At 39.4% G+C, this 14,059-nt stretch overlaps 1 long non-coding RNA gene across 1 annotated transcript; it reads right to left on the reverse strand.

Annotated features, from left to right (window-relative positions):
* Positions 1-8,814: 8,814 nt before the first annotated feature.
* LOC113011030 (uncharacterized) lies at positions 8,815-13,480 on the reverse strand. Its single transcript, XR_003270423.1, has 4 exons — positions 13,450-13,480; positions 13,211-13,301; positions 9,401-9,485; positions 8,815-9,065 (listed from the first exon to the last, which is right to left on the reverse strand). It is a non-coding gene; the product is annotated as an uncharacterized LOC113011030 (long non-coding RNA).
* Positions 13,481-14,059: the final 579 nt, after the last annotated feature.

The following is a 14,059-nucleotide window of genomic DNA, read 5'->3' on the forward strand; positions in this document are numbered from 1 at the left end:
GTATCAAACAGGGGCTGCAGAAAGAAAATAGACACATATGAGAAAAGTGACCCACTGAACCCAAATCAGCTTCAAATTTTGAAAACTATCCTGGGAAAACGTTCTTACCTATGACCAAAACCTGGAGAGTGGAGTAAGATCTGCAGTGTGGTGGCAGATTTATTTTCTTGTGTATTAATCACATATTTAATCATATCACATTAGTTATAGTAATTTCACTTTCTCACTTAGTTGTATGCATGTTGACTACAGAGGGGCCTTGAGCTCTGCACACACAGTGAGACCATTGTAAGGGAGACATTAAATAGATAGTGAGACTCCTTTTGCTTATCGAGGGATGCGGATGTTTAGGTAGGGGCCCTGTTATAAAGTTGAAGGTCTACAGGCATCCTGCTTATAGGGAGGTGACGGGTGGTCAAAACTTTCCTTGGACTGGGGGGGAGTCAAGGATGAGTTGGACTGAGGGCATAGAGATAAATGATGTGCTGTGGAACGTTCTTTGTTTGACAGTGTTTGGGAAGGTATAAAATTGTTCATGGGCGGTGTCTTTCCTCAGAAAACTGTTTGGTGTTTGACCTGAACGTTTTCTCCACATTGCAATGTGTTTATTAAACCCACTACAAATCAAGCTCACTGGGTGTGTTGCAGGTTATTGTTAAAATTTCCATAGCAGCAGCAAATGAGCATTCTTTTAAATGGTGAGCAGTAGCTTTCCATATAGTCTGTTTTACACCTCGACCAAACAACAAATACAAAATTAAAACATTTAAAAACAAATCTCAGACATAATGTTGAGTCTTTTGTATGATTTGGTGTATCTCAAATTAAAAAAAAAAAAGGAATAATCCAAAAAGTAGTTATATTAACACTAAAACACACAAGAAAATAAAGTAAATTATTCCCCCCAAACAGATCGTATGAATTCCAAAAGCCCAAATAAAATCCTAAAAGATACAAAAGACAAACAAAGCAGAAAGTCACCATAAAAACAGCAACAATGAAGTCAAACTGAAAGCCAAACATGGAGTAGAAAACCTGAAACTCAGTCCTATGAAAACTACAAAGGAACAAACACTCAGTATTGTCAGAAATACACCCCACTATTAGAACAATAAAGCAATTAAAATTGAGCCAAATAAAACTCAAAAACAGAAACCAAACAGAAAAGACTGAAAGAGAAATCTTTAAGGCAACTCAAAATCCCAGGAGCTAAATCAGGGATCATGTCAGAATCTCCAACACAAATAGTGCCCTCACTACATTTCCTGTTTGTCATTGAGTTGATTTTCTTCTTTATATTGTGTCAGATAAAGTCTGACAGCTTTGAATTAAAACACATTGAAATAATTCCATATGATGTGTTTCCACAGATGAAACCAGCCAACAATAAATCAAATGCTTCACACTAACTCCACATGATATTCATCTGTAACCAGGAAAGTGAAGTTTTAATCCTGGTTCAGATGGATTAACATGAACAATCTGTTAATCCACTGAAGCTCTCAGACTCCATCAACCTGTCAGATTAACTAAAAGACTGAACGACGTCGTTTTAAACACTTACTGTTGTTCTGAAGGATCTCTGAAACCCTCAAACACTCTTCTGATCATCAGGATGGAAAAATTATCCACTGACAGCAAATAGAAAAAAGAAAGGAAACAAACTTTGACGATTTGGTCTCTGGCTGCACTAAACAGCCCCAGTGAACAATCTAACCCGTATTTCCTTGTCAGCTGTTTAATACGACACACCTTAGACCAGTTTGACTTCATAGCATTCCCGGACTGACTCAGCTGACTGGATCTGAGCCGTGTATTTGACAAACAAATACCACAAACACACCTAAAGTAGCAGAGAGGTGACAGCAACAGGAAGTTAATTCTCTGGCACAGGTGGATGTGTAGACTTTGTAGACTGTCTGTGTGTCTAGAGTTGAGATAAATGATGAATGAAGAGTCTCATGACAAAATGATAATAATAAAAGTCAAAGGTGTTTTTGTATCCAACAAATATAGACACTAATAAGAGAAGACAAATAAAAGAAGAACAGTTTATATTAAACACACATTACATAAAATATCAAAAGAATTATTCTAAAGTATACTGTATTTCCAGATATTGACTGATGTCAAGGTTGCAGGTTTGATTCCACCTCGAGACACAAATCACTGTTGGACTGTCAGGAAGGGCACCGGGTGTAAAACTGTGTAAATCAAAATAAGGGGCACTAACTGCTGTGGGGTCGTCATGTGACCAGGAGCAGTCACATGTAACTACTTTCTCTTTTACTCAAGAGTGTTGAATGTAACAGTGTTGTTACTTTCATCTGTACAAAGTTTGTGTAAATAAGTTCTCACAGACAGAAAATCTGTGACAGCACCTCCCACCTGACCACTTCAGAATCAGCTGAGGATATTTGTACAATCATTTATTAAAGGTTCTTAAATACTACATATATATTGGGAATTACATACCCTTGCACTAAACAGCAGTGTTGGTTAAATATGTCTATCATTTTGTGTATAGTTCAGGATATACATACATGACATTTTCAGGGCTAAAAATCTTTGTTAAACTCAGTTTCCAAGTATTCTGAATGTTGACATTTCCTCTATAAAGATCTGAAGGAATCTCTAAACACAGTTTTGTGGTTGTGGTGAAGTGAGTCACATAAAGAGTGTCACATTTCAGAAAAGCCACAGTTTTGTATATACTGGTCAGACTGGTTCAGCTGGCAGTGTTTGTTTGTTGTTGGTACAGCTGGACTCTGGGTGTGTCAGTGCATATCATCATATGAGCTTCAGTAAAAGTAAATTCATCAAGGACTAAATGATTAATTGGATATTAACCAGATACTGATAATGAAAATTTTTGCTTCTTCTCCAGTTTATTATTCCTCCACCGAAACACGTCAGCATGATTAGTTAAAAGACAACAGGACAGGAGAGAAGAGACGAGGAGCAAAGTGTGACCAAGAAGCAACGTCACAAGGTCACATTGTTTCTTTATGCTTGCAGTAAAACAACAACAGAAAATAAACTGTTTAGTCCGTAAACACTTTGAATCATCTCTGGACATAAAGGCCAAACACTGTTGATTTCATAGTAAAGTGCTGAGGATGCTGAGGGAGCTGCAGTGCCCCCTGATGGATGATAGAAAACCACAACAGACAAACTGACATGACTCAGTTGCACAAATAAATTAAAAGTTTTAAAACACATCTGTCTTTGCTATCAGCAGAGCAGAGCTACTGAATTATTACTTCACATTTTGTTGTTATTAGACCAACTTTTATTTGCTATGTAAATCAAGCTTTTTTGTGGGTGGTGACCAGTGTTGGTCAAGTTACTTGCAAAAAGTAATCAGTAACTAATTACTGATTACTTCCCCAAAACGTAATGCCGTTATGTTACTGATTACTTATTTTTTAAAAGTAATTAATTACTTAGTTACTTTTTAAAAACACGATTTACAACCTGAAGAGGTGATAAAGCGATAGATCTTTCAGCCCAATTCTACTTTTTCTGCATAATCCATCATACAAAATGTAATCAAATGGAAAAGTCTCTTTTTAAAACTTGTTTTATCAGTTTTAATCTTTTAACTTTATGCATCAAGAAAAATTTTAATTATATGCAACATTTTCTGACTTGAATAAATTAATTTAACATTTAAACCTATTTTCTGCACATTCCAGCACATAAAATAAAATATTTTTTGTGTTTACACTCACTCTTTCAAATAGATGCAAGTAAAACACAGCAGAAAATAAATGAAGTCAAAGACTAGCGGTCCTGTTGCTCTATTTTCACCTGTAAAGCAGGAGTAAGGTAGACGGAGGTTTACCCTGGTGCAGGTGTGCCGCAGTCAGTTGAAGAATCCGCGAGTTTCTCTGTTAGTTTCCCATTACGTCGTTGCGCACTCGGTGCTTGCTTGGAAGTTTAGGGTTTTTTTCGCTGTAAAAAGAAGTTTTCTTCCCACGCACGATGGACGCTAATGTTTTTGTCACTTTTTATGGAACCAAACTCAAAGTAAGGTCAGTACTTCCACGCTTTAAACGCTGCACGCTCATACTCTCTCCCACAATCGATATATGATCCATTGTTGATCTCTAACCGCGCACTCGCTTACGTCACTGTCGTGAGACATTCTCGCAAAAAATCATGGTTTTAGTAATGCAGCAACGCAGCGTTCCTACGGGAAAGTAACGGTAATCTAATTACCGTTTTTGCAATAGTAATCCCTTACTTTACTCGTTACTTGAAAAAAGTAATCAGTAACAGTTACAAGTAACGCGTTACTGCCCATCTCTGCTGATGACACTCAGATCTATATTCAACTGAAGAGAAGCTGTCCTGCTCCACTTGACCCCTTACTTCAGTGTCTGAGTGAAGTTAAATCCTGGATAGCCTCTAACTTTCTAAATTTTAATGAAAACAAAACAAAAGTGACAATTTTTGGACCAAGTAGCAATCCTAGCACCTCCTCATGTTAACCTGCACAGTCTTAAGCCTTTAGCACTGCTCCCAAAAACAGAGGCAAGGGGGAGGAGATCCCGTTTAACTGGTTATGAAAGGGGTCAGAAATTTAAGTTCCAACATCTGTGTTGTCCACAGAAACCTCTGAATATCAGCTAATATTCCATATAAACCATTTCTACAACCACCAAACACAAAGAAAACAAATGATGATTAAAAGAGCAGTTATGCAAATGAACAAAAGTCTGCAAAACAAACAAATCGAACCAGAAATTCTCCAGACTTCATATAACTATATTTCTTCATATAACATATAACTAGCTAAAGAAAGGCTTTTTATCCTCCAGAGCTATCACCGATTCTGAAGTGTCACTACACTCGGACCAAAATTCACTGAAAAAGCCCCAAAGAAGACCACAAAAACACATGGCAGCACAAATGCGCTAAGATAGAAATTGGCTGTGTCCCAATTAAGAGACTGCACGCTTGAAGTACGCATTTTAAGTGCGGTTATATCACCGCCACGCAACGACGGCCGTCCTAATTCGAAGTGTACTCCAAATGCGTACTCCAAATGCGCCGTCGATTTCCCCAAATATCAAGCGTGGTCTGGTGCACGCTTCGTGGTCCCATATATCCCACAATTCATAGCGCGGCGGTGGGTGTGGAGAATTTTGCTGCAAAATACGGCAGAACGGAGCGGTCGAAGAGGGTTTTTTTTCCCCAAACTTCATTGAACTTATAAAGCGAACAGTCAGTCATTCCAGTTCAGTTTGTACAGTAGACATACAAGGCAAATAAGAGTAACAATATACAGTACAATGAAATAAGAAGGATAAATAAATAAAGGAAAAAAAAAGAAAAAAAGAAAAAAAAGGGGGGGGGATGTGACAGACTTCATAACAACTTTGTAGTTGAAAGTTGTGACAGCTCATTCGTTAAACATTTCTGAATGAACTTCAATCAATGATAAACCTTTTTTTTATTGGAAGTTATATTAAGAGAGTTTACGTAATATTCAATTTCAATCAAAAACAAATTAAATGATGGGATTGAGTTCTGAAATTTACATTTATGTATTTGGAATTTCCCTAATAAGATGGAGCGGCCGAAGAGTGAACTGTCAAAAGTACTGAATATGACGTCACTTATTTATGTGCGAATGTGTAATAATTAAAGTCAGTCATGTATGCACAAACACAACAAGCTGAAAGTCAGTGATGTCTGTGTGTCTGTCTCCACAGTGAGATGACTTTAGTCTCATGAACAACATTAACTAATTGTTATTTACTAATTAATCTTGAAATGAAGCCCAACAATCATGTTTCACAGTCCCGTGGTCTCAGCCTCAGATACTCAACTAATCAAAGTGATGTCGTGACAAAAATGAATGACCAACAAAACATTTTTCTCCTTCATTTCTGTCACACAAAGCTGTATGTAACGTGTCTCGTGGTTAGTATCATGGTTGCTAGGCAACCTGAACAGCGTGACGAAGCGTATACCGTCCCATTTCACAAACCTCTCACTTCCGCACTTCTCGTACTTATAGTACGCACCGTACGTAGTACGCGTAGTGCGTGTACTTCAAGCGTGCAGACCCTGAATTGGGACACAGCCATTGGCTTACCATCCCGATTTCCTCCATTATTATCAGCGGCAGCCAGTAGCTCCATGACTATCAGCAGTTACCACGGCTAACTAACTAGCCGCATCATAGCCGCTTCTTCTTCTTCTTTCAGTTTTAATGACGGCTTGGAGCCAAAGATGTTACACTACTGCCATCTCCTGGTTTTTACTGTTACATCACTTCCAAATCTTAGATCCTCAAAATGCTGCAGCTCATCCTTTGACACAAACTAAAAGACACCAACATATTTCCCAGGAGCTTGCCTCTCTTCACTGGCTCCCTGTTCACTTCAGAATTGATTTTACAATGTTATTGTTGATTACAAAGGCCTGAATGGACAGGCTTCCAGTATTTGTCTGACCTTTTGCTGCCTCTAGATGATCTTTTGGTTTTAGCCATGCCAAGGTCTAGGCTGGTTCACAGAGGCGATTAAGTGTTCGGGATCATAGCGCCTAAACAGTGTAATCATCTGCCACTACACATCAGACAGGCTCCTACTGTCAATCTTTTTAAATCTCATCTTAAAACAAATTTGTATTCACTGGCTTTTAATGCAATATCAGAATCAGAATCAGAATACTTTATTGATCCCTGGGGGAAATTATTTCAATATACAATATATACACAATATAAGAGTTATTTGGTATTATTGTTATGTACTAATATTATAAGTTATTTGGTACTAGTTATTTTGTATTTTTGTAAATTTTTGGACTTTAGTCAAAGTTGCTGTTGTACGGAACCCCGCAAGGGACATGGGAGAAAAAAGAATTACGATGAACTTTTGCAAGATCTCGCAAAACTAACTCGGGATCTCGCAAAAGTTGAATTCCAACAATGGTGGCAGCTACTTGTAATATTACTCTTTCTTGGTCACAAAATAAACTTTTAAGATATTTTGAGGCGTGAACGTAGCTGTGTAAACTTCAAATATCTGCTCGGTTTACAAGACATCACATATTTGCAAAAGTGCTCCGACGTTTTCGGAGATGTCTGACAGCCACCATCTCGAAGCTAACATATATGTATGTATATATATATATATACATGCAATATATGTATGTATGTATGTATGTATATATATATATATATTATATATATATATTATATTTATATATATATATATTTCTATACTGTGTATTTTGTTGTACAGTTATTTCATTTTTAACTTTAATTTTTATATTTTATTTTATTTATTCCTTCCTAGTTAAATTTACCGTTTTTAATTTTCATATTTATTTCCTATCTTATTCATAGCCTCTTCTTTTTTCTTTAGGTCACGAGCAGTTGTGTAAGCATTTCACTGCATATTGTTGCGTCCTGGTTCAGTCTGGGTTAGGAAGGAAAAACAAGCCGAGTCCGTGTGGGTGTCAAAATAGTGATCTTTATTACACACTTTGCGCAGAAGTGCGGGGAAACAGTCTTGCATCAACGATCTCCACCGAGCGGTGGCTTTTTCAGGCTTATATTACCGTGATGACGTCACACAATTCCTGGACATGATAACAGTCTGGGCCTGTACAGAGAGTCTACCTAATATGGACATCAACTGCTGTTGATGTGTGTATTACGTTTGTGCCTTTTGTGAAAGTATCAACTGTCCTCAGACGACCCTCCTGTTTTTACTAAGTGTGTGTGTAACCGAGCATGTGTTATATAAGACCGTGCATGTCTTTTAAGGGCCTGTGTACGTGCAGAACTAAACATAGAACTAAGGCAGGGTCCAACAGGACCCACAGGCTTCTGAGTGGTCACAGAACTTTGAAACAGTTTTAAGCAAATAACATGAATAGTGCAGAACAACAATAGACTGATTAAAGTACTGACAATCTGTGTAGATTAACATTAACATAGATGTGGTTCAAAGATTATTCTGTCAACTGGTTCAACAATGGTAAATGATTAATGATTGATACTTCTGATTATAACTGTGATCATGAGAATACAAAATAAAATATCTCCTGGTCACAATATCATACTGTGTATGATTGTGTATGTGACAAATAAAATTTGAATTTGATTTGGTTTGATTTGGTTTCACTAGTAGATGGCGGAAAACTTTAAAAGTCATTCACGACTATTTCAAGCTTCACTGAGAGGTTTCACAAGAGGAGCTCTGATTCAGGCAGTGTGATCCAGATGGAAGTCCAGACTGAGTCTCATGTTTATCAATTTATACTTTATCACACACTAAAACACTTCATTTCTTTACTTTAGGTCAGACCACTGAGTGTGAGACTATAAATATTGACAGGGTAATGAACACTAGTCAAACATTCACCATGTTAAACCTTCTCTATACTCATATCTTCCTGATAAAGTGCAACTGAAAATGCACAATACATACTGTACTGTTCGGTACTGGTGTTTTACTGTGTTTTGCACCCGCTGAATGATGTCCCTGCTGTTTATAGTGTGCCAGTTGAAGCTTAATTTTTATTCCTTATTTCATGGTAAATAAAAATAAGATTGAACAAAGAGGGAATCCCAGAGTTTGTTGATCCTGCAGAACTTATACGGAACGCTTTTACAGGTTATAGAGGAAATTAAAAAATATAAATAACATGTGGATGTCCTCTGGTCTGAGGTGCTGGGGGAGCAGTTAGAGAGCAGATGTATGAATAAAATGTATGATTTTCGTTCCACTTCTCAAGTGTACACCACTTTGTATTGGTCTTTCCAATAAAATTGATTCATGTTTGTGGCTGTAAAATGTGGGAAAGTTCAAGGGGGCTGAATACTTTTGCAAGACACTTTAGTTCTCAAGATCAGACGAGATCAGGCATGCTCAGGGTAGTATGGCCGTAAGCTATCCATATGCTTCTTTGTAACATGTGGATGTCCTCTGGTCTGAGGTGCTGGGGGAACCAGTTAGAGACCAGCAGCTGGACGTCAGTGGTTGGACTGGTGGACTACTTCAGTGAAGAGTAGACGACGTCTGGCTCAGGTTTAAAGTCTGAACACAAACACACACAGTTCAAACAACAGGAAACATGATTACAAGCTTTGTAGTTCAATCAAGACCTCCAATCTCCACCTCTCTGCATCACACACAGTCCCAGTTCAGACTTTACTGGGACTAGTTCAGAAATCAATGAGCTGTCGACACTCTAATTAAAGTTCACAGAAGTCAAACTTTGAGCTCAACAACAATTTGCTCTTTAACCGCATTAAATGACATTAAAAAGTCAAACATTTGGTTACGTGGTTAGCTTAGCTTAGCTTAGCACGATGGTTGGAAACATGGTGAGCAGCTAGCTTGACTCGGTTAAAGATAAAGAGCAGCTGTACCTGGGCCTCCTTGTTCTGATGTTTGTTTGTTCATAACTGACATCTTCAGTTCTCACTGCTGAGTCGACTGCAGCTGAATTTCTGTCTGTGTAATAAATAATAGAACACATTTGCATTTCTGTAGGTGCACAACTATAAAACTACATCATCACACTACAGCAAAATGTTTTAATTAATGAGGGGATTAAATATATATTTTTTGAAAGCTCACCACCTTTTGTACAGTTTTTTTTTTCTCGTCTTCACACCTTTGCTCTGAAACACAAAGTGACCACAAAGAACTGTGGGGTGTTTCTGTGTACGGGGCAGGTGGACGACCACAAAGCTGCCAGTGAAGACTGACACTCTTCACAACAGAGTACAAAGCAAACACTTTTCACAACATGAGCACTAATATTAGATACACTGGTATGCTGTGATGACTACTGTTATACTAGAATTACTACTTTATTTAAAATAAAAGTATATATAAATACTGAGATAGATTGAGTTTAAAATGTCGGAGTCAAAAAAATATATACATATCAAAAAAGGTAAATTTAAACGAAAAAAGAATAAAAATGAAACAGTCCTTAATGTAATTAATATTGACGTTGAATGGATGGTGACCTGTGTGGAAATTTTATTAAAATCCTTTTCCAAATTATGTCTCCATGTTCTCTTCTGTTAAAATAAACAGCTCTGTGTTGAAACACCTGCAGCTGAAGTGTTTCTTTCTATCAGAAACAGGATGCTGGACGACTGCAGAGCTGTTAGCTTCAGTTAACCACAGACCACAAACACACAGTCCAGCTCACAGTGAACAACACTCAGTAAGTGTGAAACATGCAGACGGTTGCACTTGACTAAGTTTTACTTACTACCATCAGTTCTCGATGGAACTGACTAAGCATTTCTAATTTTAAATGAAGCAATAAATGTATCACAAAAGTATGAAATTAAATATTGTGATTTCAATGTTTGATTCTTAAAATCTCACATGGTAAGAGTCAGAAACAGTCTTCATATTGACCCTGAACTCAAATACTCGGCAGCCATCTTGGTCATGCCTCTGGGAAGATATTTGTGCAGTTATTTTAAAACCCCGACCTAAATGACAGGGAGCTTCATAGCTTTTAATTGACAGAAAAAAAGAAATGCATGTATAGAATCATCTGTGAAGTCTGATAAAACTTGTGTAAATAGATTGGTTATGTTGCCCTGACTCAAGTTTTACCCCACAGTTATCCTTCAGCTACATCTGTGTGAAGTTATGTGTTATATGTCTTCATTAGAAAATTAAACAAAAGGGAAGCTTTTCAGGGCTGAAACATAACCTGAGAAAACCTGCAGTTCCTTCAGTGTTCACTCGAGTCCATGTCCAGTACACATGAAATTCCCCACGCGAGGGAGCAACATTTTAGACAATGTTTTCACCAGCCAGAGAGAAGATTACAAAGCCCTCCCCCACCTTGGTGCCTCTGATCACATCACTGTTATGCTAATGTCGATATTTGTGTGGCCAGAAAGATCCTCAGAGGCACTGCTTTTCCTCCAAAGAATGGGAGATTTTTAAGTAGGCTGCCACACACGACAACGCCACAGGAATATAGAGAAACTGCCATTGCCTACATCTCAAAATGCATCGATGATGTCACAGAGACCAGGACTATCAGTGTCTGGGCCAATCAGAGACCATGGCTCACAGGTGAGGTCAACAGGCTCCTGAGGGGGAGAAATGCAGCCTCAAGAGCTGGGGATGAGGAGAACCTAAGAACTGCAAGGGCAAACCTGTCACGTGGCATCAGAGAGGCAAAAAAGGCAGTACTCCAGGAGGATTTCACAGAGCTTTTGTGGCAGCAGAGATACTCTGAGGACGGGCAGAGTATCGTCAGAGTGCCGGTCTCACCTCTTTATGGGATGAGCTAAAGAAATTCTTCTTGAGGTGCAGAACCTCACACAGAAGATCCCTTGCCAGGATCAACACATGCAAAGCCCCAGGTCCTGATAACATCCCAGGACGAGCACTGAGGGACTGTGCTGTGAAACTCACAGGTGTCTTCGCAGACATCTTTAATACATCACTGAGCCAGGCTGTCGTTCCCGATGACCGATAATGCACTTTCAACTTCACTCAGCCCTCACACATCTGGACACTAGAGACTCATATGTTAGAATGCTGCTCATAGATTTCAGTTCAGCGTTCATCACCATCATTCCCCAACAACTCATTCCCTGGATCTGCTGGGGATCAGCACCTTGCTGTGTAACCAGCTGCTGGATTTCCTGACAGGAAGACAGCAGACGGTACGGGTTGGCAGCAACACCTCCGTCACAAGAACAATGAATACGGGGGCTCCCCAAGGATGTGTGTTGAGCCCTCTTCTCTTCACGCTGCTGACCCACAACTGCACACCATCACACAGCTCCAACATTTTCATCAAGTTTGCAGACGACACAATTGTGGTAGGTCACATCAGCAACAACGATGAGACAGGAGTGAAGTTAAACATCTGGCCGAGTGATGCAGCAACAACAGCCTTTCCCTGAATGTAGAGAAGAGTAAGGAGATCATCATAGACTCCCGGAGAACTCACACCCTGCACACCCCACTAACCATCAATGGTGCTGCCGTGGAGGGTAAGCAGCACCAAGTTCCTGTGTGTGCACATCTCAGAGGATCGCCACTCATCCGTCCAACAGCTTCTTCAGTATGTTGCCATCAGGAAGGAGACTGAAGAGCCTCCGGGCCAGAACCAGCAGACTGAGAAACAGCTTCATCCATCAGAGTGTCTCACACACGAACTCCACACCTGCACTCACCTTGTTAGAGTTGATGCTTTTGAGATTGTCATTTGTGCTAAGATATATATAATCATTGTGTGTATGTGTGTTATTAGGTTTTATAAGCTTCTGTGCAGACATGAGATGAAGGAAGCAGCCTCAACGCTATAATTTTCTGTTATACATTTAGAATCCAGAAGGTTCTATTCTTCTACGGTGCAAGACTGTTTATTTCTGCTCTACACACACGTACACATGTCAGCTCTTTGAAAGGTCGCATCCTGTACAGGGCATCTGGAAAGGCTTATAAGAAACTATGCCTATGTATGTGATGGCGAGGAACACACACCTAGACAGGCGTATACTTTGCTAACACACACATGCCCGCTTAAGACTGTCACGTGTTCCATCGAACTATGTGTAACTGCATATTCATGTAATCACTTGTCAATTAAAGAGGCAGGAAAGGGGAAGTCAGCCCAGGTTGGCTAAGTTCAAGTGAAGACTGAAGAGCTCTTGACCCTGGCCGGCTTCCCTCACGAGAGAAAAGACAAAGAGCGCCGTCTTGTCCTGTTTGTGCAGTTGGTTGTCTCTGTTCCAGCGGGGTTTGTGCCTTAATAAACCCAACACTGCTCTTCCCTCTGAACTCCTCAAACATACAAACTCTGACCCACCACCATCGCCCTTTGACTGACTGCCCCACCCCCACTTGCACACGACATAGCCACAGTCACTATGACTGTGTTGGACACTGCTGTTTATAAAATTGTATGTTATTGTGTGATGTTGTAAATAAGACTTTTATTTGTTTTTTATATTTTTATCTCCATATTAGTTTAGTGTACACTGAGGGCCATGAGGTATTGTCAATTCAAATTCTTGTGTGTGACTGTACATATGGTCTTTGACAACAAAGCTGACTTTGACTTCACTTTTGACCAATGCAGAGAAGAAAGAAAATAGATGAGACTGATCAACATGTTTACTACGATAACAAAGAGCTGAAACCTCAACATGAACTCTTCTATGGAGAAAACACAGTACTACCTCTGCGTCGTCTGATTGGCTGTTTTTGAAGTTTTGACATCACAGTACATGACGTAAGTGATGATGTCATCTCCTTCAGCTTCTTTTCCATCTGTTAAAATTTTCCAAAATGAACAATTATGTAAATTAAATATCTAAACTTAACATTTAGGTTAAGTTGTTGCTGTGATCATAGTGAATGTGAACTTTATTCTACTAAACAAACTCAGATACGAAAGATCAGGAAGTCTGAGTCTCACCTTCAGGTTTCCTGTGGACACATCGTCTCACCAGCAGAACCAGTAACACCAGTAGAACCACAACACAGACTGATCCAACACATGACAACACAGAAAGAACAAAAGGTGTGGTGGATGTAGGTGGAGGTGTGGATGTAGGTGGAGGTGTGGTGGTGTTTTCCTCTAAAATAAAGCAAACACAGTCATTAAGTTGTCGTCACATTGTGAATGTTGAAAGCTGCAGAAACACAGACAGGTGAGTGTGTCACCTGTGACAGTGATCCAGCTGGATGGAGACTCTCCATGACCGCTGATGTCACACTTGTAGAGGCCTTCATCAGACCTGGAAACATGCTGGATGGTCATGTGACCTGTAGGCTGCTTCCTGATGAGGGAGCCATCTTTATAGAAAGCAGCTGGGAGGTTGGAGGGAGTGGTCTTTGTTTTACAGAGCAGAGTGACGTCATCTCCCTCCATCACAGGGAGGACAGGACTCTGCAGGATCACTGATCCACCTCAACACAGAGACAAACTACAGCATTTCATCCATTTACACACAGCTTCATCAACACTAACTCCACACACTCAGCTTACCAGTGACTGTCAGGTTAACCATGTTACTGATGGGACC

Source organism: Astatotilapia calliptera, chromosome 3 (assembly GCF_900246225.1).
Source record: "Astatotilapia calliptera chromosome 3, fAstCal1.2, whole genome shotgun sequence".
NCBI classification, from domain to species: Eukaryota; Metazoa; Chordata; class Actinopteri; order Cichliformes; family Cichlidae; genus Astatotilapia; species Astatotilapia calliptera.